Source organism: Ovis aries, chromosome 1 (genome assembly GCF_016772045.2).
Source record: "Ovis aries strain OAR_USU_Benz2616 breed Rambouillet chromosome 1, ARS-UI_Ramb_v3.0, whole genome shotgun sequence".
NCBI classification, from domain to species: Eukaryota; Metazoa; Chordata; class Mammalia; order Artiodactyla; family Bovidae; genus Ovis; species Ovis aries.
The window spans coordinates 263,177,788-263,204,387 of NC_056054.1; the positions used below are offsets into that span (position 1 = coordinate 263,177,788).

At 49.1% G+C, this 26,600-nt stretch overlaps 1 protein-coding gene and 1 long non-coding RNA gene across 3 annotated transcripts in view; both read left to right on the top strand.

The window, feature by feature from the left end:
• Nucleotides 1-26,600, top strand: part of ABCG1 (ATP binding cassette subfamily G member 1) — a 66,849-nt gene that overhangs the window by 8,709 nt on the left and 31,540 nt on the right. The gene's annotated exons all lie outside the window — the stretch shown is intronic.
• On the top strand, nucleotides 8,189-26,592 carry LOC132658556 (uncharacterized). The gene is made up of 2 exons (XR_009598366.1): nucleotides 8,189-8,312; nucleotides 15,984-26,592. It is a non-coding gene; the product is annotated as an uncharacterized LOC132658556 (long non-coding RNA).

The window sequence follows — 26,600 nt, forward strand, 5'->3', positions numbered from 1 at the left end:
AAGAAGACCCACCAAGACTCACTTTTTTTTTTTAACTTTTCATCTTTCTGCCCTCTCTTGCCTTCCCTCTCTTGTTTCCTACCGCCTTGACACGAATCTGTTGAGATGGTTGGTGTGGCACCCCAGAATCCCTTGGAACCATGGTTTTAGAGCCTTGATTGACAGATCCCTGGGACTTTGGAGCCAAGTTGACTGTGGGATGACTGTGGGTCTGTTACCACAACCAGGAACAGATCCCAAACAAATACTATCAGCAGCTGATAGTATCTGAGTGATCTGAGACATATTTTCAGGGTGTGTCAGCCTGTTTCATTAACAAAGAAACTCTGTGAGAGGCTCAGGAGCCTATTTGTTTGAGCCTCTTGAAATTTCAACATAAGTTTCCAGCTTTTTCCTTCTTCACTTAAACAAAGATTTTTATTGAAAAAATGCACTAAGTGACTAGGAGGACATTGTGAGGTTTTGACCTGCTGCATCTCTATAGATAAGTGGTGGCAAACCTGTGGGAGAGTGAACAGGTTTCTGTCCATGTGTTACGTGTGGTCTTGGAAATGTGATCATGATGTTAGCAGTGCTTAGATGGGTATTTTTCAAATGGAGACAACTTGCAATGCAGAAATGCCAACATTTGAAAACGGAGGCAGAATGTTGGCTTGAAATCCAACCTGGCAGGTGTTCACTTGGGGCTCTGGCAGGTGAAGAATATCACTTCCTGGCCAGATGTGTGGCTTGCCCACACTATAGTCTCTACTTGTTAGAACTGGTCACGCTGATTGTCAGCGGAAATGGCCTCTTAATTAGCAAGGGAGAGGCCACCAAGGTCCATGGCCAGTGGCCTACTAGGAAGCCTTGCCCAGGTGGCTTCTGGGTAGACACTTGCCCTGAAGTAACCTCTGTGTAGGCTCGGGATGGGGGGCTGGGTGGAGGAGTAGGGTGTGGGCCCCAGGGACCTGCCTGTGAGTCAGAGATGGTTAGGGCTGGAGTGGAAGGCAGGCTGATGTGTCCGGGTTGCTGGTTTCTCAAGCAGCGAGGCCTGACTTCTCCATCCGGCTTCCTCCTTGGCCTCTGCAGCACCTCTGTTCGCTTCCTCTGGCCCTGCCCTCCTTCCCTGCACTCCATCATTTCCTTTGTTCTTGGTGCCCCGGTGGTTTATCACTCCCGCACACCCGGAGGCTGGGGGGGTACTTGTCCACCTTCTCACCAAATCAGAGGAAGCAGTATGTGCAGGACTTGCCCTGAGCCTCAGCTTCGGGGATGGCCAGAGGCTGGACGGTGGTTTCAGACTTGGTGGTCCAGCTTGGTGCCCAGGCCACACCTGGTGCAGGGCCTCGGAGTGCCAGGGTCCCTGTGGCCACAGGGCAGCGGTGCTTTCTCCAGGCTCAGTGCCCACAAGGCCCGCTCTGCTGCTGCTCATCCAGCTGGCCAGCGTCTCCCTTTTCTCTTGGTGGCAGCTTTATATTTGGCGTCACCTCTGTGTGATGTGTGATGCCAGGCGTCATGCCGAGTGCAACTGACGGTTGGGGCAGGAGCTTTTGTGCTTTTTTCTCTCACCATGTTCTGTTTTTCTGTCTGTATTGAGTTGTTTGTTTTTTAAAATTCAACGTTATGTGCCGAGCTCACTATAAGGATCACAGCGGGGCTGAATGCAGCGCACTGAGGAGGGGAGAGGCGTTTCTGAAAGGAAAATGAGAGTTGTGGGTTGAGAGGGTGACGTGTTTCAGGACTGCCTGGTTGTATAGTGAGTGATGGACACAGGAGCCTGAAGGCTAGGGTGGTCGCTCAAAGTCAGAGCCAGCACCTCCACTCGCCTTGGATTCCTGTCCATGCTTCTCCCCCTCACACAGACACTAGTCCACTCAAGTAAACTCCAGGAAAGCCTCCCCCGACCCCCATCCCAGAACATGGTGCTATACACTAACTCGACACAGAATGCTGTAGCAAAGTCTGTCACTGGCATTAGAATAATATCACAAGCTCCTACACAATTATTTTAAAGAAGATGGAAAAAGGAAGCTTCCTAACCCTTAGTGGAAAGGATGTGAGTGACACCATGTTTAAGAAGGCGATGTCAGCACTGGTTCTTTACAATTCTTGAGCTTGATGATTGCCAGGCATTGACTGTGGCCTTTGAGAAAACATCTTGAATTTTCAATTGTAGTTACATTTTCACTATATGATTAATGATGTCTTTAGAGGAAAATGTGGATCGTATAATAGATTCCTAGTAGAGAGCATAATTGTGAAAGGAACCATTCCCAGGAGAAAAGAGTGCCCCCCGGGGACGATCTCACTGACTTCTGATACAGTAATGACTTTACCTCAAGGAATTCACTCATGGAGCCAGAGTTGAGGGGACAGATGACTTGGAGCAATTTGGACTTTGGTATCATAACATTAACTAGTCATGTGAACTACTGTGTTGAGGGAAGTAGGGGAACGTCTAGTTTAATTGTCCTCACTCACCCCAGTGTGACTTAAATTTGAAAGTAGCTTTTGCTTTGTGGAAGCTAGGCACTGCGTTGGTGTTGGTAACATTTAGGACTCCATATATATATATTTTTTTTTAAATTTTTTTGATTGGAGTATAATTGCTTCACAATGTTATGTTAATTTCTGCAGTACCAGGAAGTGAATCAGCTATAGCTGCCATCCATGGGGTCACACAGAGTCGGACAGCACTGAAGTGACTTAGCAACAGCAGCAGCATACATATAATCCCCTCCCTCTTGTACCTCCCCCCCACCCCCATGCATCCCGCCCCTCCAGGTTGTCACAGAGCACTGAGCTGAGAGCTTCCTGTGCTAGACAGCAGCTCAGGACCCCTGTTAGGAAGAGAATCCACATCACGAAAGGCTGGGGTGGAGCAGAGGCGATTCTACACGCATACAGCACTCCCTGGCTTTCAGAGCTTGTCCATGAAGTGGAGTAGTGGGTACTCTTGAGTCGTCTGCCTTCCAGGGAGAATGAAGCCATTTCCATTTATAAAATTCAAGCAGCACTTTGGTTTAGGTGACTCAGGGGCCAATTCTGTCCTTTCAATGCAGTGAGTATAGGAGGTTTGGAGACATATCCCAGGTCACGGGAGCAGGGGAGGTGGGACACGAAAGCATGGGGGCTTTGAGACTAGCCCCAACGAGACACCCAGTAAGCCCCCGGCCCCAGCATGGGCACCTGACAACAGGCCCACCGTGGCATGAGTATCGTTCGCCCCTTTTTACAGAACCACTGAGGGTTGCCTTACTGTTACTTCTGGTTTATTTTCCCTTTAATAGGCCTGCCTGGATGTCAGTCACCTCTGCCTTTCACAGGGACCCATAAAGAGGCTTCCTAATCTCCTGGAGAGGCTTGGCTGTCCTGTCCTCTCCAGAGGGAGGTGAGGCTGGTGTGCCTGACATGCTTTGCACAAACAGGTGACTTGATTCTTAGAAATGAAATTATACCTCCCCAGATTACCTGTGGGTTGAGAACAAAAGTAATCCTAGCTGGGGCTTTAGAGAGTCTTCTTTCCTCTTCCTGAGCCTGGCTGGGGTCTCAACATGCTAATATTCCGATGGAATGGGACAGCACCTCCTACTCTGAAACCAGACCCTCCAGCCTCATCCTTGCCAAATGTCAGGATAGAGTTAAACATTCTGGGCAGCCCCACATCAGATTATCTGTATTGGTTTGCTTCTGAGCTATAAAAATGCATTTGAATGCCCTTCTCAAATTCAAGTTTGCTTTCTCTTAATTTCCACAGCTATTTCACAAGGCCTGCAATGACAGGCTGGCTAAAATGAGCAGAAGGTGCCATTAAAATCCCTTTCAGCAATTCCATTAAGGGGAAGACTGGATTCCATCCCAGCACTGGGTGACTTGATCCAACTGGTGGGGACATGGATGGGGAGGAAGGCCAGTGAAAGGAGGACTGTAGAAATCGCAGAACAGTGAGGGGGCTCTAGGGGGTGGGCTGCCTAGGTGTGAAGGCAGGTTTATGCTCCTCTAGCATGAATGATATTTTAAAAATTAATTTTTATTGGAATATAGTTGCTTCACTATGCTGTATTAGTTTCTACTGCACAGCAAAATGAATTGGCCATACATCAATTACTTTCATCTTCTATGAAACTGTCATGCAAAGGCAAGCTTTCTTTGGGGAGCAAAGAAAAGGCTTCTGATACTCTGCCTTTGTTTTTGAGGCTGTGGCTGGTCTTATGGTGCAGTTTAGCAAACCTAGACCTTGCTTACGAGGACTCCCTGCTTGATGCTGGGGTGTTGACATGGGGAGCCCAATAACCCCAGGTCACCTTGGTGAATGGAGACAGCTGCCGCACTCCTCTGCCCCCTCCGGGGCCAGTTGCCAGGTTCTCTGTGGCTCCCTGGGACAGGCCACTGGCTCAGGCCCTTTTGATGATGAGGTCTTCTGGAATAGTTCTGAATCTCTGCCTTATAGGCTCCGAAAGAGGCTTTGAAAAACTATAGTGAAAGTGAAGTGAAGTCGCTCAGTCGTGTCCGACTCTTAGCGACCCCATGGACTGCAGCCTACCAAGCTCCTGCATCCATGGGATTTTCCAGGCAAGAGTACTAGAGTGGGGTGCCATTGCCTTGAAAAACTATAGAGGATGGGCCAACTCTCCTGACAGATGGAGGTAGTGTGACCATGTATAAAACCAAAAGAGTTTGCTAGCTTACAGGCAGAACTTGAACATCCAAAGGGTCTAGGCACCCTTTCTGTAGCTCTCTTGGGGCCTGCTGCATGGAGGTCAAACCATCACTAACAGGGACCTGGAATCAGGGGTGCATGATCCCTATGTAGTCTGATCAGGCTCTACAGCCCCCACAGACATAGCACAGGTGACCTTGCTGACACTGGCTTTGAGGTCTCCTCTTCTCCTTCATGTCCATGTCAGGCCACCCCAGTCGCCTTCCAGTTGGCGGGACCCGCTAACACACTGCCATTTTTCTAAAGAGTGTGCCTGGTCTGGAGCCATCTGGTCTCCTCAGTGTGACCTTGCAGGATGGTGCTCTGCTCAGTGGGGGGCTGGTGTCACTGTGTCACTTTTTGAGTACACTCTTGTGACACTCATCTTCGCCTGCTGGGTAGGTACCCTCCTGCCTTCCTTTAACACCCCCTAGTATGCTCATTAAAACTTCATATGCTGGAACTAACATCTTCTTGTATAAACCAGAACTGAATCCATCAAGGCCAAGATATAACCGAAGGTGACATTCTGCTGAACATGAAACCATTTCTTTTGTGTATAAACTGGTAGAATAAAATGTTTAGTAACCACACACCTGCTTGTTTTGAGTTCAGTTCTAGAACCAGCAGAATTGCTTATTTAAGGAACAAAGGCAACCACGTGGGTCAGATGAAAAACATTTGGAAAGACTGACCTGAACAAAACGAGGAGCTTTTAGGATGGCGGTACATCCTCTATAAAACCTTCACTGATGGAGTTCCAAAACCTCTATAGAAAACTTACCTTTGAATAAAGTATCTCTAATATTGGGTGGTTTTGCCCATAATTTGCAAAAAGGCATCAGGAGGCGTTTTCAGAGACTAGGATGGAGGCGGGTGTGCCTGCTGTGACTTGACCTGACCCACAGCCCTTAGTTTTACTTTTCGTCAGCCGTGTCTGTTAGTCTTCTTTGTGCTTGACTTCAAGACTGCAATTATGTCCAATGGAGTCCTATATTTAGAGCCTGAATCTTGGAGCCCAAAGGAGCCTGGGAGCTCCCTCCTCTGACCTCTCACCCATGGAGCAATCTTTCTTGCTCCATCCTGACAGCAACCAAGGCCTGGCACCTCCCGGCTTGACCAGGTCCATGTTTGCACAACTCTCATTCTTAGAATTCTGTCTGTGGAGCTGAAATCTCAACTCGAGTAATGTTCATTTGTTGATCCAAGTTCTGCTTTCGAAACTCTGAAGAAATGTGCATTATCTTGGTCTTGAAATGAGCTCACAAACTGGGAGGAAAAAAGCCTATGTACAAATCAGGTGCCTTAAGCTCCAGGGCTGTCTGGAAAGGAGGGAATGAAAAGCATGTGGCTGGTAGAGGAGGTGAAGCTGGAGCCCTGCTCTGGGAGAAGGTAGCGCAGTGGCACTCCTGGGGGCAGGGCAGTGAGCAGGAGCCCCTCCCGGAATGCTGTCGGTGGTGAACTGATAAGGGTGGGGATAAACTGAAAAACAGCCCGAGTCATTCTGTCTGTTTCTTTTATGGTCATCAGACAAGCTGCTGTGTTCAGACAAAAAGTCCCTCGCCTTGATATCTCCTCTGCCTATCTTGAAAGTGAACTTTTTAGCAGGAGTTTAATGGGATTTCTCAGTTGTTTCTTCCCTCCCACTTTTGGGGGTGAAGTGTTTATTTTTTAAACAAATGCTGTTTGCTTTAGCATATTGTCTCTGTTAAGTGCGCATGGGGAAGCCACAGGGCATCATTGTCAGTGTGGACCTAACCAGGAAGAAAAGGAGGCTTAGAAGGAGGCAGATGTCAGATTCAGGCCTAGACCGCAAATCTTACTAATCACCAGCCTCTCCACCAGCTCCGAGCTCCACTGAGACCCCTCCTCCCTCTGTCATTTCGCAGGTCCACGTAAGATCAGCTGTTTTTCTCACCTTTCTTTGCCCATGACAAACACAACCCCAGACCCGGTGGCAGCAAAGGTGCCACAGAAAGCCTCCCCACCTCCTGGGAAAGAGACCCCCAGAGTTCCTTCATGGGCTGGGCCGTGGGCGGCTGTGTTCACCACCCTAAGGACTCCGTCGATCCTGTGCCCTCCAGGATGGGGTTCTCCGGCCACCTGTCCTTCACCTTGCCCTTCCTTCCCAGGGCGACCAGACTGGCTTGTCTCCAAGGAGCGAATCACTGGGGCCAATCCCAACCCCCGCAACCCCTTCTCCCTATTCCACACTTAAAGCGAGGCCCTGGCCGGCCCGCCAACAGGGCTCTTGCCCGGCTTTTAAAATGGAGTAAAAACCCTTGTCTTTTCCGCCGGGGCGGATGCTGATTCTGCAGGCCTGGGGCCCAGGGTGACGTTTGCACTGTCCTTGCCAAGCGGCGGGGACACACCTGCTTTCAGTCATATGGTTGAGGGTCCGGCGGAGGCTGCCTGGTGGTTTTTGTGCACTTCGGGAACCCTATATTGTGAATGGTTGGAAGAGAAGGGCACTGGCCGACCCCTCAAGCACGCGCGTAGGTGCGGGCTGGGCAGGGGCGCTCCGCTGCGCATGCGCAAAGGCCACCTGCCGCCGCCGCCGCCGCCCGCGCCGGGGTTACTACCGGTCAACGCTCGCGGGTAACCTCGGCGGCGGCGCCGTGCTTGGCTGCCCGCCCGGCGCGGTAGCTAAGCGGTAGCTGTTGCTAAGCGCGAACAGAGGATGCCAAGCTGCTAGGTCCGGATGCTGCGGCCTCTCTGAGCGGACCTGGCCGCCCTCCGCAGACCCTGCCCTGTGCACATCGGATGCCGAGCCTGAGTGCCACAAGGCTCCAGACCAAATCCGACGGACACCTGGGCCCAGAAAATGAGAGAACCTTTCTATAGCCTAATTTTACCCTGGAGACGTCACTAACATGCATCTGATGAATGGAGTTCCTTTTTACCCATGATTATTACTTTGATGTCTATTTAAGCATAATTGGGAGACTTCACTGGGATAGAAATAGCATATAGATATTTAGAAAGACCATCTTGAGGGAAACTGGCTGGCTTCCTTGTGTAGTGTCTTCCCCCTGGAAGCTTTCCTCAGAATGGGGAAGCTTCATGAGGTTTCCGGACTTCTGTTGAAAGTGGAAGGTAGGGCCATGAGGCCAGGTGCGCGTGTTTCCTGTGAGACAGCCACATCCGAATCCTTGTGAATCATTCTTGTTTTGCTTTGTTTTAAATTCACCCTGTAGGTGAGACAGTGAGAAGCAGGGCCTCCTGCTTTGGGCCGGGCAGACTGAGCAGTCAGCGTTTTAAAATGAGCAGGGTGGTTCTTGGAATTCTGGGCTTCTGCTTAGGAATCCGAGGGGCAGATTGAGTAAGGGGGCTGGAATCCAGAGTGTCAGCTGCCAGGCTGCTGCTCCCCACTCCCTGGTGACTCACTTCCACCCTGGGTGGGTTTGTGAGGTTGGGAGAAACAGCAGCTGAACTTTATGTGTGCTTCCTGGAGCATACATGTGTACAAGGTGTGTGAATATAAACATGATCTACAAGTTGGGCTCCATTCCAGAGCCTTGAAGGCCAGGGATGCCTTGGTAGAAGCAGAGGTGCCATGCTTTGCCCCTCCCTGAGGACCAGGGCCTTCCCTGGACACCTGGCCAGTTTGGTTCCTCTGTGCTGAATTTAGGTGAGTTATGAAACATCCAGGGCTTCCTGGGTGGTGGTAGTGGTAAAGAATCCCGCTTCAAATGCAGGAGACTAAAGAGATGTGGGTTTGATTCCTAGGTTGGGAAGATCTCCTAGAGCAGGGCTTGGCAACTTGCTCCAGTGTTCTTGGCTGGAAAATTCCATGGACAGAGGAGCCTGGCAGGCTGTAGTCCATGAGGCTGCAAAGAGACTGGGCACACACACACACACACACACACACACACACACACACACACACACGAAACATTCAGCACCATCATTTATATGGTTCTTGACCAAACACAAGGAGACAGGGGGTTAATAACTGTTCTCATAGCCTTGGGTTTTACTTGGTTGGTTGTTTAATTTTGTGATTGTAGAGTTGACGTTTTTGTAAACCTACCTAGAGAGTGTAGTTCTCAAGCACCAAGACTTGCTGACCTGAAGGTGGGATACAGGAATCAGAAATGGTGGTGGGTAGTTGTTAAGCAATAAATTCTCTCTTATGGTTTCCTGAGTGCTGCTGGTGAGGTACGTGGAAAACCTTTGGAGAAAGAAGGAAGTGCACATTTATGATAGCTGAGTTGTTCCCTCATTATAAACAATAATAGGGCTTATTGCCAACACAAGAACAGATTATGGCCAAAAGCTGGTTGAAAAATGGAGAGCCCTTATATTTAGTTTCACTGGAGTCCCCATTAAGACATGCAAAGAAGCTTGTGGGTTTCCTATTTCTAAAGACCTGCATATTGGTCTGTCCAGAAAATGGTTCTGTCCTAAATGGTATGAGAGGGCAGGCTGTCTAGTCATGGGCTTCTGCTCTGACTGGCAGCCACAGGGGCATTGGTGGTGAGCCCAGTCTCTGTGTGGCCATGCATGACCAGCACATAAATGCTGTTCTTGGGTTTCCAGATATTTAACATGAAATCCCATTGGCTGTAGTTTTGTGGAAAAGGCATTTTCTTTCCTTTAGAGTAATTTTGAGTTAATGTGTAGTAAGAAGGAAGTTAAAGTGAACTGAATTATTATTTATTACATAGGGCTTTAAGTTCAGTTCAGTTGTTCAGTCATGTCTGACTCTTCCCAATCCCATGGACTGAAACACGCCGGGCTATCACCAACTCCCGGAGCTTGCTCAAACTCATGTATATTGAGTTAGTGATGCATTCCAACCATCTCATCCTCTGTTGTCCCCTCCTCCTCCTGCCTTCAATCTTTCGCAGCATCAGGATCTTTTCCAATGAGTCAGTTCTATGAGTCAAGTGGCCATTGTATTGGAGCTTCAACTTCAGCATCAGTCCTTCCAATGAATATTCAGGACTGATTTCCTTTAGGATTGATTGGTCTGATCTCCTTGCAGTCCAAGGGACTCCCAAGACTCTTCTCCAACATCACAGTTCAAAAGCATCAATTCTTTGGCGCTCAGCTTTCTTTATGGTCCAATTCTCACATTCATACATGACTACTTAAAAAACCATAGCTTTGAAATTATGGACCTTTGTCAGCAAAGTAATGTCTCTGCTTTTGAATATGCTGTCTAGGTTGGTCATAGCTTTTCTTCCAAGGAGCAAGTGTCTTTTAATTTCATGGCTGCAGTCACCATCTGCAGTGATTTTGGAGCCCAGGAAAATAAAGTCTGTCACTATTTCCATTGTTTCCCCATCTGTTTGCCATGAAGTGATGGGACCAGATGCCATGATTTTAGTTTTATGAATGTTGAATTTTAAGCCATCGCTTTTACTCTTTCACTTTCATCAGGGCTGTTTAGTTCCCCTTCACTTTCTGCCCTGAGAGTGTTGTCATCTGCATATCTGAGGTTCTTGATGTTTCTCCTGGCAGTGTTGATTCCACCTTGTGCTTAATCCAGCCTGGCATTTTGCATGATGCTCTCTGCATACAAGTTAAATAAACAGGGTGACAATATACAGCCTTGATGTACTCCTTCCCCAATTTGGAACCAGTCAGTTGCTCCATGTCTGGTTCTAACTGTTGCTTCTTGACCTGCATAAAGATTTCTCAGGAGGCAGGTCAGCTGGTCTGGTATTTTCATGTCTTTCAGAAGTTTTCACAGTTTATTGTGATTCACACAGTCAAAGGCTTTGGCATAGTCAGCAAAGCAGAAGTGGGTGTTTTTCTGGAACTCTCTTGCTTTTTCTGTGATCCAACAGATGTTAGCAATTTGATCTCTGGTTCCTTTGCCGTTTTTAAATCCAGTTTGAACATCTGGAAATTCTCAGTTCACTTACTGTTGAAGCCTCACTTGGAGAATTTTGAGCATTACTTTACTAGTGTGTGAGATGAGTGCAATTGTGCAGTAGTTTGAGCATTCTTTGGCATTGCCTTTCTTTGGGATTGGAATGAAAACTGACCTTTTCCAGTCCTGTGGCCACTGCTGGGTTTTCCAAATTTGCTGGCATATTGAGTGCAGTACTTTCACAGCATCATCTTTTAGGATTTGAAATAGGTCACCTGGAATTCCATCACCTCCACTAGCTTTGTTCATAGTGATGCTTCCTAAGGCTCACTTGACTTCACAGTCCTGGATGTCTGGCTCTAGGTGAGTAATGACAGCATCGTGGTTATCTGGGTCATTAAGATCTTTTTTGTACAGTTCTTCTGTGTATTCTTTACACCTCTTCATAATATCTTCTGTTTCTGTTGGGTCCATACTGTTTCTGTCCTTTATTGCCCCTGGCCCTACACTGCATGGCTCATAGTTTCATTGAGTTAGACAAGGTTGTGGTCCGTGGATCAGTTTGGTTGGTTTTCTGTGTTACATGGGGCTTAGTTAAAATGTTCCTTCTTTCTCTCTTGTTTATTTTAATAAAATGATTCCCAGTCTAGTGCCTTTTAGTAGCTTGTGTTCAGCAGAGAAGGGGTTGAGTGGGAATGTGGCCTCAAGAGTTAGAGTCTGGGTTCAAAACCTACCCTACTCTAGATGGGCATCTGGGTGAGTTACTTAACCTCCCTGTGAAAAGGGATTATTGGTAATAATACCCATGTTATTGAACCAAATAACTTGATATAGGTGAAGCTCTGTACTCAATGTGCAGTATTAACAGTAGCTACAGTCCTTATGAATGCTACATGTCCTTATGTCTGGAGGAGGGCATGGTAACCCACTCCAGGATTCTTGCCTGGAGAATTCATGGACAGAGGAGCCTGGCAGGCTACAGTCCATGGGGTAGCAAAGAGTCAGATACGACTGAGTGACTTTCACTTTTTTCACAGTAGTTATGAATGGTATTATGTGGGATATAATTAAATAATAATAGCCCAGAGGTCATAGGATGGATCAGAACCTTTGTTTATCATTCTAAAAGTCAGTTGGGGGTAAAATCTGAGACTTTAGAAATAAAAGAGTCAAGACACTGTACAGTTGGTGGACATCAACTTAGCTGAGCGTTTCTTGGGTGTGAGGGAGGAGCAGGGAAGCATTTGGGACCTTCCTGAGGTCACGAGGCTGTAAGTCTCGAGTGAGAGGGAGAGTCCAGCCCTGTCTCCCCATCTTGGTCTGTGAGGGCTCCCTAGCAGCCTCCCAGAGGACGGTGGCAGTGGTGTGACCTGCCTTGCCAAGTGAGTCCCCATCAGTTTGTCAGGCCTGGTCTCCAGGTCATCAACAGGGGAATCCTGGTTGGAGAAGTGTGAGTGACAAGTTCAGAATTTCTGCAAGGACCCCGGGATCCTGTCTGGACCCCAGGCTCCTTCTGTTTGTTCTGTGTCCAGTCAAAATATCCCTTGACCTCCCTGGCCCAGGGACATTTATTTTTTCCACTTTATTTATTTTTTTAATTGAAGAATAATTGTTTTACAGAATTTTGTGGTTTTCTGTCATACATCAAGAAGAATCAGCCATAGATGCACCCATGTCCCCTCCCTTCCCAACCTCTCTCCCACATCCCTCCCCATCCCACCCTTCTAGATTGTCACAGAGCCCCTGTTTAATTCCCTGAGTTCAGTTCAGTTCAGTCACTCAGTCATGTCTGACTCTTTGCGACCCCATGAATCGCAGCACGCCAGGCCTCCCTGTCCATCACCAACTCCCGGAGTTCACTCAGACTCACGTTCATCGAGTCAGTGATGCCATCCAGCCATCTCATCCTCTGTTGTCCCCTTCTCCTCCTGCCCCCAATCCCTCCCAGCATCAGGGTCTTTTCCAACGAGTCAACTCTTCGCATGAGGTGGCCAAAGTACTGGAGTTTCAGCTTTAGCATCATTCCTTCCAAAGAAATCCCAGGGCTGATCGCCTTCAGAATGGACTGGTTGGATCTCCTTGCAGTCCAAAGGACTCTCAAGAGTCTTCTCCAACACCACAGTTCAAAAGCATCAATTCTTCGGCGCTCAGCTTTCTTCACAGTCCAACTCTCACATCCGTATATGACTACTGGAAAAACCATAGCCTTCACTAGACGGACCTTAGTTGGCAAAGTAATGTCTCTGCTTTTGAATATGCTCTCTAGGTTGGTCATAACTTTTCTTCCAAGGAGTAAGCGTCTTTTAATTTCATGGCTGCAGTCACCATCTGCAGTGATCTTGGAGCCCCCAAAAATAAAGTCTGACACTGTTTCCACTGTTTCCCCATTTCCCATGAAGTGATGAGACCAGATGCCATGATCTTTGTTTTCTGAATGTTGAGCTTTAAGCCAACTTTTTCACTCTCCACTTTCACTTTCATCAAGAGGCTTTTTAGTTCCTCTTCACTTTCTGCCATAAGGGTGGTGTCATTTGCATATCTGAGGTGATTGATATTTCTCCCAGCAATCTTGATTCCAGCTTGTGTTTCTTCCAGCCCAACGTTTCTCATGATGTACTCTGCGTATAAATTAAATAAGCAGGGTGACAATATACAGCCTTGATGTACTCCTTTTCCTATTTGGAACCAGTCTGTTGTTCCATGTCCAGTTCTGCTGCTTCCTGACCTGCATACAGATTTCTCAAGAGTTCCCCCTGAATCATATAGCAAATTCCCATTGGTTATCTATGCACTCTAAAGGTTAAATTGTTTACTTCCTGCCTGCTTGTGCCTTGGAGCATTGTTTACACAGAGAATGAGCCAGTGTCATCAGAGAGAAATCCAATGAGCTTGGAGGCTGTGGGAGCAGAGCCTGCAGCAGGATTCAGGCCTGGCCCAGATTAAACCTGCTGCAGGTCTTTGCGGACAGCAGACTGTCGTGACAAGTGGACCCCACACTCACATGGGCAGGGCAGTGCAGGATGAATCTGCTGCTCTGGGACATCGTCAGCATTTCAGGGGGGTGGGGGAGCATTGGGGTGGCCACCTAGGCAGCCTTTCCAGAGGGACTCGGGGGCCCAGGTGTCTGGACCAGCCAGGAAAGAACACGTGGATCTCCACGAGTTTCGTGACTCTGACGCTTGAGGACTTGTTCTGAGAGGCCTGCCCACATTCAGAAGTGCCTGCCTCTTGGAATATGAGCTGGACCACCAGCCTGGGCCACCGGCTTCATGAAGCCCCATGCAAAGTGGGCCTTCTTGCTACACATAACATCAGTGAGCTCACCAGGAACTGAAAGGGGGACACGTCACAGCTGTGTTTCTGGGTGGAACTTGAAAATCCATAGGCTTTGGTAATTTTATACTGTTTCGTAAATGATTCCGTTGTATGGAGGATATTCCACAGTGCTTCAGTCACCTATTCACAAACTTGCCTGCTGGGGAGAGTGCGAAGGAGCCGGATACGCTTCTAAGAAACCCTCCTGGTGCGGGTGCCTTCGTGGGCCTGCCCTAGCCCTTCTCTGGGTATTTTGTTCTTAGTGATACCACTCACCGCAGAATAAGGTCAGCTTGTCCACCATCCTCCGCAACAGCTCCAGCGACCAGTCAGGGAACACGGGCGGCCGATGCAATCACTGATTTGCCCGTCAGTCAGCTCATCTGAAGGGCCTGATTGTCTCTCGTGCACCGTGTCGCCATGGTCTAATAGGCGGCATTGTCTTACTTCGCAGTCCCCATTCTCTTTTTGGCAAAGAACTGGAGCCTCTTCCTGGTCTCCCAGATGGCAGATTCTGAATTGCAAGGATCATAGTTTGTGAATTTTAAAAATTCTGCTTCGAGCACACAGGTGTCCTAGTGGTTGGAGTGTGAGCTGAGTGGTGAGAGGCCTTCTTACCTCTGTGCTGAACAGAGGCCCATTCCCCTGACACAAAACAACTGACTCTGCAAAGAACTTGGAAAACACCTGCTGAGCGCTGTGACCTTTACCCCTGGTGAAGCACTTTCATATGGTGGTTGACCAGAGGCAGAGAAAACCCCAAACTTATTGGAGGAACTTGAGACTTGGAGAAAGTCATCCTGGGATGGGGAGGGGAAGCCCAGCAGTGTGTGGGCTTCATCATCACACGACTCACTGGCTGAGGGTGAACCCTGAGTAAGACGACTCCATGCCTGGCAGGTCCCAGATCCCCCTTCACTGGCCCAGCTCTAACCCCAGGTGCCTTCTACAGTTCAGCCTTATCCCAGGAGCTGAGTGTCAGGAGTGTGTCCCCTGGGACTGTCTCTGGGCCTCTTCCATTGAATTGCGGACATCCTGTGCTTTGTACCAGAAGGTGTAGGATGAAGCCAATTTCAGGATCAAAAAGTCCATAGATGGAACAACCAAAGGAAACAGGATGTATGTGAAAGCTTGACGCTTTCCGTTAGCTTCTGTAGAAGCCCAGTTCATAAGGAAGATGTTGCTGCGGGGGTTTTGTAGTCATAAAAATTATAAAGCCACTGGAAATTTCATTCTTCTCCAGCTGACTTTAGGTGTTCGGCCCAGAAAAAGGGAAAAGCTAGTGAGGGCAGCAGGATGTCTTTATTCTGATTTGCTTCCTGAGAGGACTGCTTGGACTGGGTGCTCTCATGGACACTGGGGTCCTCTCATTTGTGAGCTGGGCCACACATCCTGCAGTCTGCTGCACATGACATGGCCAGCCAGGGGACAGGAGGATGGCAAAGCAGAAGCAAAGATGAGCCTCCCCTCATGGGAGGGAGGTGTGGAGAGGCCCGGGAGGCAGGGCAGAGCTGGACAGGCAGGTGGAGTCCTGTCGGAGCAAGGACAAGAGCAGCTTAGGGGGTAGGAGGCCTGGCAGGTGGGTGCTGAGCTCACTGGACCAACTCTGGGGGAATCCAGGCAATTTGGCGTTTCCCCTGTTTCTGAGTGCCTCCCTGTTTCAAACGCACCTCCACATCTTGGTGGAGATCTGACGACCAGCAGATGGAGCTCAAGGCGGGGAAAGTGGTGCCGGTGAGACAGACGAGACACCTTGCCTGCGTCTCTCCTCCATGGAATGGCCCAGAATAAGATCCAGGACATGGCCCCAGGCCGGAGCGTTCCAACACCTGTCACCGGAGGAGGCAGCAGCTCTGGGTGGTGGGGACAGGGAATGATGGCCAGGAGGCAGACATCACTGGCACACCCACCTCTGGGCACCTCACGGGCTCTCCTGTTAGCTCCCAGACTTTCAAGGGGGCAGCACTGAATTTGCCATCCAGGCACTTCAGAGAAATAAAGGTAGGGACTTTTACAGGGGCTGTTTCTTGAGGGAAAACAGTCATCAATGGACATAAAATAGCTTTGAAAGGAATTACTGCTATTGAGACAGTTTTCACCTAAGATATTGGCAAAACAGTAAAACTGTCCTAATGATTTACCTGCGACTGAATATTTTCATAGATGAAGCTCAGTGCAGTGCAAAGACAGTAACCAGAGCTGCTTTGGCTATGAGAAGAATCATCAGTCACAGCTTTTCCTCACTGACATAAAGGGATGAATGCCATTCCTTGAGCTTTTGAGTTTCTTCTTCATCAATTTGCCTTGCAGAGAGAAGAAATGACATTTCAATATACAATAACAGGTGCGTATATTAGTGCTCGTATTTATAAATGCATCCTTGTGTGATCATATTTATACATGAGTATTTTTTCCAAGTTAGGAAAAGCTATTAAAGATTGCAATGGTCCAGTCTTCTCATTTGATAGATGAGAAAGCCCAGGTTGAAAGACCTTTGGTTTGAGATAAACCAGCTTTTGAGATCCCGTCCTATTACTGCCACCTCTAAATTTGTATCTTACATGCATGTATTTATTTTGTTCTGACTGAGATACTGATGATTCTACTGTCAATATTAAAGCCTCATGTAACCAGATTAGAATACGTTTAAAAAAATCAGATAATCGGATGAACCAACTAAGCCCATCCGCCACAACTATTGAGCCTGTCCTCTGGCGCCCAGCCTGTGTTCCACAGCCAGAGAAGTCACCTCAATGAGAAGCCTGCACACCAGACCAGAGAGTAGCCCCTGCTTGCCGAAACTAGAGAAGAGAGTCCACGCAGCAATGAGGACCCAGCACAGCCAAAAATAAATAAATAATTTAAAAAAATAAAGTGGAGCTGGAGAAGGGGCAATTCTTGGAATACACACATTATGACACATTTATATAAATTCCAAAACCATGGAAACCTTACCAAACTTATTTAAGGATAAATACAAATGTCATACAATAGAGACAAAAATAAGGGGATAGTACAGTTCCAGATGGTTGAGATCAGGCGTGGCATGATGTGTGTCTTCATTTATTTTTCTTTCTTAAACCTCACCAGCTTGCCATCTCCAGCGGAGAATTAGGCTAGCAGCCCATTGCTTGGTTTACATTCTGGCCTCCCACCTGTTAGTCATGGTACTTTGCTGCTGCTGCTGCTGCTAAGTCGCTTCAGTCATGTCCGACTCTGTGCGACCCCATAGACGGCAGCCCACCAGGCTCCACTGTCCCTGGGATTCTCCAGGCAAGAATACTGGAGTGGGTTGCCATTTCCTTCTCCAATGCATGAAAGTGAAAACTGAAAGTGAAGTCGCTCAGTCGTATTTGACCCTCAGCGACCTCATGGACTGCAGCCTACCAGGCTCCTCCATCCATGGGATTTTCCAGGCAAGAGTACTGGAGTGGGGTGCCATTGCCTTCTCCGTATGGTACCTTAGGAAAGCTATTTTAGCTTTCCGTGCCTCAATTTTCTCTTCTATAACATGGGGGTATTAAAGTCTGTACCACATAGGGCTGTGGTGAGAATCAAACTAATTCATACTCATGGGGCTTTCCAGGTGGCACTAGTAGTAAAGAACTTGCCTGCCGATGCAGGAGACCTGAAGGGACGTGGGTTCAGTCCCTGAGTTGAGAAGCTCCGCTGGAGGAGGGCATGGCAACCCACTCCAGTATTCTTGCCTGGAGAATCCCATGGACAGAAGAGCCTGGAGGGCTACAGTCCATGGGGTCACAAAGAGTTGGACATGACAAAGTAAGTCACACACACGCTTGGATTTTAACTCACTCCAAGGTCAGGGTTTGGGAAGTCATTGGAGGGAAGGTCAACTTTTGATGTCATCCCAGGCCAGGTGGTGGTGACAGTGAGTGAGGTTCGGGGGCCACTGCTTGGGGGCGGCAAGGGAAGGCACTTCTGTGCTGGGGCTGCTGCCTGTGTGCTCTGCCTTTTCCAAAGTCCCCACGTGCCTGCATGTGACAGCGGCTCTTGGAGACTAATGTAGCCGGACCTGTGAGAAGCAGCAGAGGATGCCTCTAAACCTAGATCCCAGCCTGGGGCAGCTCGTCCCCAGGGAGTGCGCCTACTCTGCCCTGAATCAAGGGCTGCTCCAGCAGGAGGTTCAAGGGTGGGTGAGGGCCTGTCAGCCACTCACTCCATGGGTGAGGAGCCAAGACCCCAGTGTCTGCCAGGGCAGGTGCTCAGAGCAGGTCATAAGACCAGAGCAGGGGTGTGCAGGTGCCCATGTAGGGAGAGCAACCCAGCCCCCTTGGAGGGTGGAGAGTAAGCCAGAACTATGCTGGACTCAGCTCAGGAAGGCCTGGGACACAGTTCACTACACGAGCCCCGTCCCCACTGAAGAGCCCCGGCCTCACCGCCCCCACCGCCGGCCATCCACGGTAAGGAGAGAGACTTCCATCTGATGGGACCCACGGGGCAGGTGCAGTCAATGCCCCACTGTCCCCAAGCCAGGAGCCCACGTGGCAGCAGCTGGGCACCACCTTTGGTGCTGTGACTTTTCTCTGGGGAACACGAACAGGATACTGCATTTCAGTGACTCTGTCGAGTGGCCCCTGACTTGTCACTATCTGCTGAGTGGCTGGGCTTTGAAGGACGGGCAAAGAGCCCTGTGTTGTGGGGGTGCCTTTTAAGTTGGTGGATTTCCCAACCTTGTTGTGGAGTTGGGAGTGAGAGGAAGCTATGGGCGGCTCTTTGGGATGCTTGTGGACACAGAGCAGCGTTTTGCGTACTTACTGACGTGATAATCACCCACCAAAATTCAGAACCCATGCAGACAGGAGGGTGAGGGGACGCTTCTGCTGAGGTTTGGGGCATTGGGATGCTGGGAGGCCAGGGCAGGCAGAATGACAGGGACCCCAAAACAGGAGGGAGATTAGGATGGTGATGCAGGGAGAGGTTCTGAGGAAACAAGGATGAAAAGCATTGCTGAGCTGTGGTCAGGAGACCATTTTAAGCCTCTTAAAGTCATGCCCTGGGGAAACCATCCAGAAAACTTGCCGCCTTGTCTGTTGCCCAGTTGACTTCCAGGGTTGAGCACCTGCTTAAAGCCCAGGGGTCAGTGTTCACAACCTGACAATTCGAGCAGCTGTTCCAAAGGCAGAATGGACTTCCTGCCATGACACCCACTGGAGGTGGCAGATGAAGATGTGCTGTTTACACAGTTCGGGAATGAACAGTAATGTCCTCATTTTACAAGTAGTCCCTTCCCCCAGACTCAGAAACTCTCACATGTGGTTAGGTCTATTTGGACAGTTTTAGGTCCAGTTTCCCGGGCCTGGTTCCTGATATTGTTGTGGGCAAAAAAAGTCCCCTTTTACTTCAGAAGCAAAAAACAAGAAGAGGTCTGAGTAGTCGGTGTAGCTTTGCCCCTTAATAAGGGAAAGTACTTAAAAAGGAAATCAGTCCTGAATATTCACTGGAAGGACTGATGCTGAAGCTAAAGCTCCAATACTTTGGCCACCTGATGCAAAGAACTGACCCATTGGAAAAGACCCTGATGCTGGAAAAGATTGAAGGCAGGAGGAGAAGAGGGTGACAGGGGATGAGATGGTTGGATGGCATCACTGACTCAGTGGACATGAGTTTGAGCAAGCTCCGGGAGTTGGTGATGGGCAGGGAAGCCTGGTGTGCTGCAGCTCATGGCGTCACAAGGAGTCAGACATGACTGAGCAACTGAACTGAACTGAAGGAAAAGTGAGACACTGATGAGCTAGCCCTTGGGCATTAGGGTGAGAAGCAGGCAGGGTTAAGGAGGAAATGTCATCCGTGTCTGGGAAAACGGACCTTGTACTTTTTGCGTTGAGCATACTCTCAAAGAGGGAGGAAAAGGGTCTGGAGAGCAAAGCAGTCTGTTCTCACCATGAGTCCCTTTGAACCCCAAGACCAGACTGAAGGGGAAGGAAAGGGGAGCAGGGGAGGTGGGGAAGGGTGTAGCTGGGCTCCTCTTGTCAACGTTGGCATCTAGAGGAAAGTCATGACCTTGGGTGTAGAAATGGTTCTGCTTGTTGATTTCAGTCTGAGGTTGATGTGACACTTGGAGCTTATTTGGCACCCTTATCAGTGCTTTTGGCATAACTTAAGTCATCAGAAGGATTTTTTTTCTTCAATGTTCTAGCAGGTTTAGAAGCTTGTGAAAAAGATCAGTTCTGCTTTTAGAAGGATAAAAATACTGCAGTGATGGAGAACTGCTTCGTGCCTGACAGGCAGGTGTGACGGCCGCCGTCTGCACTGGAGCAGGGGCTCCTCTGCCAGTGGGCTTCTGTACTGACCAACTGTGGAACATGGGAGTGTGTGTACACGGTGTGTGTGTGTATGGTATGTGTGTGTGTACATAGTGTGTGTACACACTGTGTGTATACGTGGTATATGTGTGTATATAGTGTGCATGCGCACAGTGTGTACATGGTGTGTGTGTACATGGTGTGTGTGTACATGGTGTGTGTGTACATATGGTATGTGTGTGTACATGGTGTATGTGTGTGTACATGGTGTGTGTACACAGGTGTATGCACATGGGGTGTGTGTGTAATGGTGTGTGTGTATACATGGTATGTGGGTGTATACAGTGTATGTACATGGGATGTGTGTACATGCTGTGTGTTAATGGTGTGTGTGTATATGATGTGTATATATACATGGTATAGTGTATAGTACATGATATAGTGTATATACATGTGGTATGTGTATATATATGGTGTGTGTACACATGTATATACATGGGATGTGTACATGTGTGTACATGGGATGTGTGTATGTGTGTTTTACACGGTGTGTGCACATGATGTGTGTACACACGCATGCATGGCATGTGTGTGCATGTGTGTGTACACGATTTCTGTGCCCTGTGTACATGGTATATGCATGTATATAGTGTGTGTGCACACACTGTGTGTGTCCATGGTATGTGCATGTACATGTGTGTGTGCACATGGTATGTGCATGTGTGTGCATGGTGTGTATGTGTGTACATGTTGGAGGTGCATAGCACATTGTTCTCTTGACATCACAGCTGCTCTGAGCACCCAGCCCAGGAGTCCTGGCTCCAGGGGGCTGTGATTCCAGATGACCCATAGAGCCTGGCAACAGGAAATGATGTCATTGCAGTGTGCCAGCAGTGTTGTCTGGGACCCTGACCCACTGAGAATCAGCAGTTCTCACAGTGTAAACAGAGGCAGGCCTGCTCCCAGGGAGGCTGGGGTCAAGGTTCCTCTTCACAGGGCCTGACTGGGCTCTGTACCTAGCAGCCTTTAGAGGCTTTCTGGAGCATTCCAGGAATGGGCTCTGGCTCATTGAAAATGATCACAGGCTTGAGCAACCAGATCCAGAATGTTAACCCTGGGGTGGATGCTCTTTTGGGTGCCCCTTCCCTGCAGATGCACCAGGATGCACACAGGGTCCTCAGTCCACGTGAATGAGGATGGTGGCCCAGCTGTCCCTCTTCAGGTGACAAGGTCGCTGTCAGGTGGCTTGCGGTTCACCAGGCGCGTTTTGTGCCTGTTGCAGCTGCAGCTCCACCACTTCTTGCAGCCCCTACCTGCTGGAAGGGCACCCCTACCTCCTCCGGATGCCCTTCAAACACATGATCTCGTTCTGTCTTCACAAACACCTTGAAGATCAAGGTGAGAAAATGGGTCTTGGAAACTGAAACAACTTGTCCTGGTCACACAGCAAACTCCAAGGTGGTGGAGGGGCCACTGGGGCCAGACTGACTCCATCAGAATAGCTTTCAAAGCTCCAGGAAGACCCCACATGCCAGTGATATTTGGGACCATGGGGCTGGTGGCTCTGCAGAAGTATTTTCCAGTCAGCATCTGGTCTGAATTATTCCTTGGTGTTTATGGAGTTATCATTAAAGAGACACAGGGCTGGTGAAGAGAGATGCAGAGTCAGCAGGACACGTGCTAGTATTTTCTGGGTGCTGGGGGTGGATGAGCTGGGACCCTCCATCCATCCTGCTCCTCTAGGCAGCCTCATCCCAAAGCTTATGGCAAGGCAGCATGAGGACAAGATAGTGACCCTGAGAAAGACAATGCAGGGACGTCCAGACTCTGACAGACATCTCACTTGGGCCACCTGCCCACTGTGCTCACTGCCTCCAACACTGGATTGAACACTTCGGAAACTGGAATGTGTTTCAATCTGTGGTCAAGAGGAATTCCACACACTTAAGGGTATGATTGAACTGGCCACTGAAATGCCTGCAGTCCACAGGTGCCTCCCTGCACAGCAGGAGTGAGTGAAGTCATCACCCCAGCAAAGGAGATTTCGAAGATGAAGGAGCTTGTGCTATAGGCTGAATTGCTCCCTGCAGTCAGGCACACTGGATAACACTGGCAAGCACAGGGAACCTTTACACTCGCTTCCAGAGGTGACTGACCAATCAGAACACAACTTGTCCTCTCCTGAGCCACCGAGGCAGCCCCTCTAGCCCACACATGCCTTCTCTGGGTCTCCCCCCACCCCACTTCCCTCTCCCATCATTCATCCCATTTCCCCTTCCTGGTTCCCAAGCATGGAGAAGGATCCAGAAGGATTCCATGCTCACCAGATCAGACAGTCCTTTGATTGCTGTAATTTTCACATCCCGTGATATTGACATTTATTTTCATCCATTGAGTAGGAATGTCTGCCTATGTCTCTGCCTCTCAGCAGAGAAAATATGCAGTCAATGAGCTCAGTTCTGGGCAGTGGGGGATCACTGATGTCTGTGGCATGAGGCAATGCCCTGGGGTTAGGCAAGTTTTGTCTGGCAGACCTAAAAAATGTTTCACTTGACGATTCTGTGAGTCTGCTGTGCAAAATTTTACCATTAAAAAATAATTGAAGGCACACATCCATTTGAAAATAATGATCTAGGTTTATTGCCTTTATAATCTGCTTGGGCTCCCTTGTTTCTTTTTAGTTGTCAGTGTTCAGAACCAACGGAAAAACATCTCTTTGAAGTGAAAGACCTGCTTCAGATTGAGACAAGATTCTGGGCTAGGCTCTGCAGGCTGGTGACCTCAACATCAGTGTTTGCTGTGAGCATTGTGTCTGCAGATGGAATTCTGTGTCTCTGGCCCTTATGTCAGGACCTTTGGTTGTTTTGGTAGGAGCCTGCCCCTTAACCTCAGCTGACATTTGGTTCAGCAAGAGAGCCCCACGTGACTCAGTTGGAGAAGTCTAAGTTTTTCTTTCCTCATGGGAAACTGAGGCCAAGATGGTGGGGAAGCCTGTGCATGGCCACTCTCTAGCCATGAGCACAGCCAGACGTGAGGCCCAGGTTTCCTCCTACCACCGTGCTCCCTCCTTTCCAGAGGTCCCCATGGGAGGCTCCAAGGCCGATTATCTTTCTTTCTGTATGTAATTGCACAGCATGTAATCAGCTCCTTTAACCTCATCATGAAAGAACCTGTAGTGGAGATGATGTAACCAGGCTTCATGCCCACGTGGGCTGCACAGGAGATTCTGGGAAGGACTGTGGACTGGAGAAGGACCCCTGGGAAAGCTGAAAGACAGCAGCTCTCATCACTTCCAGAATATTCCTTCTCAGGACACTGCCTCTTGTGAATGTCTGCCGGCTGAGAAGTGTAGCTTCTCCATAATGTTCATGTAGGAGTTATCTTCAGAGGGAAGTGGTCCCCTGGGTCTGGCAGGGATGCTGCTGGTGTGGGCAGTGTGAGGGTGGGCGTGTTCATTTCCCATGGCTGATGAAAATGACTACAGTCTCGGTGGCTTAAAAACATACAAATCTGTGGGTCTTCCCTGGAGGTTCAGAGATTAGGATTCCACACTTTCCCTGGAGGGGGTAAGGATCCAGTTCCTGGTTGAGGAACTAAGATCCCCACAGGCCCTTCAGTTCAGTCAAAAACATTATTTAAAACTTTTTTTAAAAACCTCACAAATTTGCTACCTGAAAATTCCAAAGGTCGGAATCTAAAATTAAAATGTTAGCAGGGCTGTGTTCCTTCTTTCCTTCTGAAGGCTTCAGGGAAGAATCCTTTCCTTCTTTATCTTGCTCTGGAGACACCTTGGTTCCTAGTCCCATGGCCTCTTCCTCCACCTTCAAAGTCAACAGAGTAGCATCTTCAAATTTCTTTTTCTACGCATCTATCTTCATAGCTCCTGCCACTGCCTCTGACTCTCCTGCCTCCTTCTTTCCCTCGTAAAGACCCTTGTGATGATTTTGGACCATCACACCCGCCCCCCACCTGGGTAATCCAGAATAATCTCTCAATCTAAATATTCTTCATTTAATCCCATCTGCAAAGACAACATACAGATGCCAAGGGCTAGGATGTGGACATCCATGGAGATTATGATTCTACCTCCACAATGAGGCAGAGCATGAATCCCACCACCCCTCCCTCCACCCACCCACCCATCCCTCCCTCCAGAGTTCTCCTCACCCCAAGTCTCCAAGATCTGGGCATGGAAACTACTCTGGGGCTTGCAGTTGGGGATTGCTCTAAACATGGTTCTGCTGTTAACTGGAAAAAAAAAAAAAAGCACAATGTGACAATTATAAGTTAAGTTTTATTTGGGGAAAAATGAGGACTATAGCCTGGGAGACAGCGTCTCAGGCAGCTCTGAGAAATTGCTCCAAAGAGTCAGGGGAGGAGGTCAGTATGCATGTAATTTTGGTGAAAGGTGAGTATATGCAGTTGACCATGTATTTTTAGCAGAAGGTTTCTGTTAGTCATGGGGAACAGTTGTCACCAGAAAGGATTTTAGCATTTTTCTAGATACAAGGAGATAAAAGAATTGGGCTCAAAAAAATCTTGTCCTGAAAATATCTAACTATGTGAAGACCTGTTCTGCCAGTTTTCCCCAAAGCACTGATGCTGCGTTCCTGATCTCCACCCTGAACTCCTTTGGTGGGTGCTGATGGTCAGCAGCTGTAGCAGCTCCTGATTTGACCCTTATAAAGACAGATGGCACATGTCAACTTGTGGGTGACATTGCTATTCCTGGTGCACTTTGGAGACATGGGCTGGGACGTCCTATCAAAGAAGGGTCATGGGATTAAGGCAGCTGCTAGTGCCTACACTCAGGGCTTCTGATGAGGGGCCTGCAGGTGGCCCTCGAAGCTGTGGCTCTGGTGGTACTCCTGACAGGGGCAGCATGGTGGGAGGAATGGGAGAAGAGCCAGCCCAAAGCCTTCCTAGCACCTGGCATACTCGCAGACTGTCACCCTTCGTGCTGGCTGAGCTAGCCTCGTTCATTCTAGAATTCTGGAGACCCATGCCCTCCAGAGCAACTTGCGGTTCGGGGCAGTGCTCTTCCTCGCTTCTGGGTGTAGAGTGCATGCCTTCCTCCCAGGCACACCCCGGCTCTCCTGATCTCCCTCAGAACTGTGCCCCCTCCTTACCTGGCCTTCCTTCAACTTCCCAGAGGGATGACGAGGCCAGAAGTGGCATGGGTGGTACTCCAAGGTCCTAGGGCAGGACTGGCAACAAGGGCCTGGGGACCAAACCCCTCCCCCCACCTCCTGGTTCTGTAAGTAGAGCTTCATCCGAATGTTGTCACATCCATTCCTTTCATCTGGCTGCTTTTGTGGTAAGACCACAGAGCTGAGTGGTGTGACAGGCTGTGTGTCCTGCAGAGCCTAAAATATTGATGATCTAGCCCTTAAAGAGATGAGTTGCCAACACCTAGTCTGCAGGGTTTGAGCCCTGTCATCACCGCCATCTGACCAGTCATTCAAGGAGCACTTCCTAGGGGCCTCCCTGGTGGGGGCGTCATGTTGGCCCGGGGAACAATGGAGGTGACCCAAGCTGGTGTGGCTTTTGAGGAGTCAGCCATTGTTTGCTCTCCTAAAGTGAAAGTGTAAGTTGCTCAGTCGTGTCCAACTCTTTTGCAACCCCATGGACTATACAGTCCATGGAATTCTCCAGGCAAGAATACTAGAATGGGTAGCCTTTCGCTTCTCCAGGGGATCTTCCCAACCCAGGAATTGAACCCAGGTTTCCCACATTACAGGCAGATTCTTTGCCAGCTAAGCCACAAGGGAACCCCAAGAATACTGGAGGAGATAGGCTATCCCTTCTCCAGTAGATCTTCCCGACCCAGGAATCGAACCAGGGTCTCCTGCATTGCAGGCGGATTCTTTACCAACGGAGATATTAGAGAAGCCCCTTGCTCTCCTAACGTCACTCATCTTGTGGACTGGCAAGATTGCTGGAACCATGTCTCTGCATCCATCAGGCAATTGTGCCTGCATTTGGTGCCCACAGTCATGGCCTCCAGAGGAGCTTCCCTCCATGCAGTCAGTCCCACTACATGAGGGTCATGGTATCCTGGGTGTGTTATTCTGTTAACACCAGTCGTGTCAGGGCTCACAGGGCAGGAAGGGCAAAGGATCAGGGTTTCCTGGATGAGCCCGTGGAGGAAGGTGAGGACCCTGTGTCACCTCTCGGGTAAAGCTGGTGACCTGGCCACTCATGTTTAGAGTGGACGCTTATCCTCTACCCCAAGGTGGGATCCAGAGTCTGGGCGGTGGGCGTTTCTGGGAGCTGGCCCAAATCCCATAGCTCGATGGTGGCTGAGCTGGGACCGGACTCCTCCCAAAGGGCCTGAGATGTGAGTTGTCAGCACTTGACAAGCCAGGGTCTTGCCACTAGGTGACACATGAACTGTGCTGAAACCAGCAGGTGCCTGCAAGTCCCCATTCGCCCTTCCTCGTGTTCCCTCTGAATGATTTTGCTGTGGTCCTTTTCGAGTTGTGAGCATTAAAAAGAGCTGCCTGAAATATCCAAG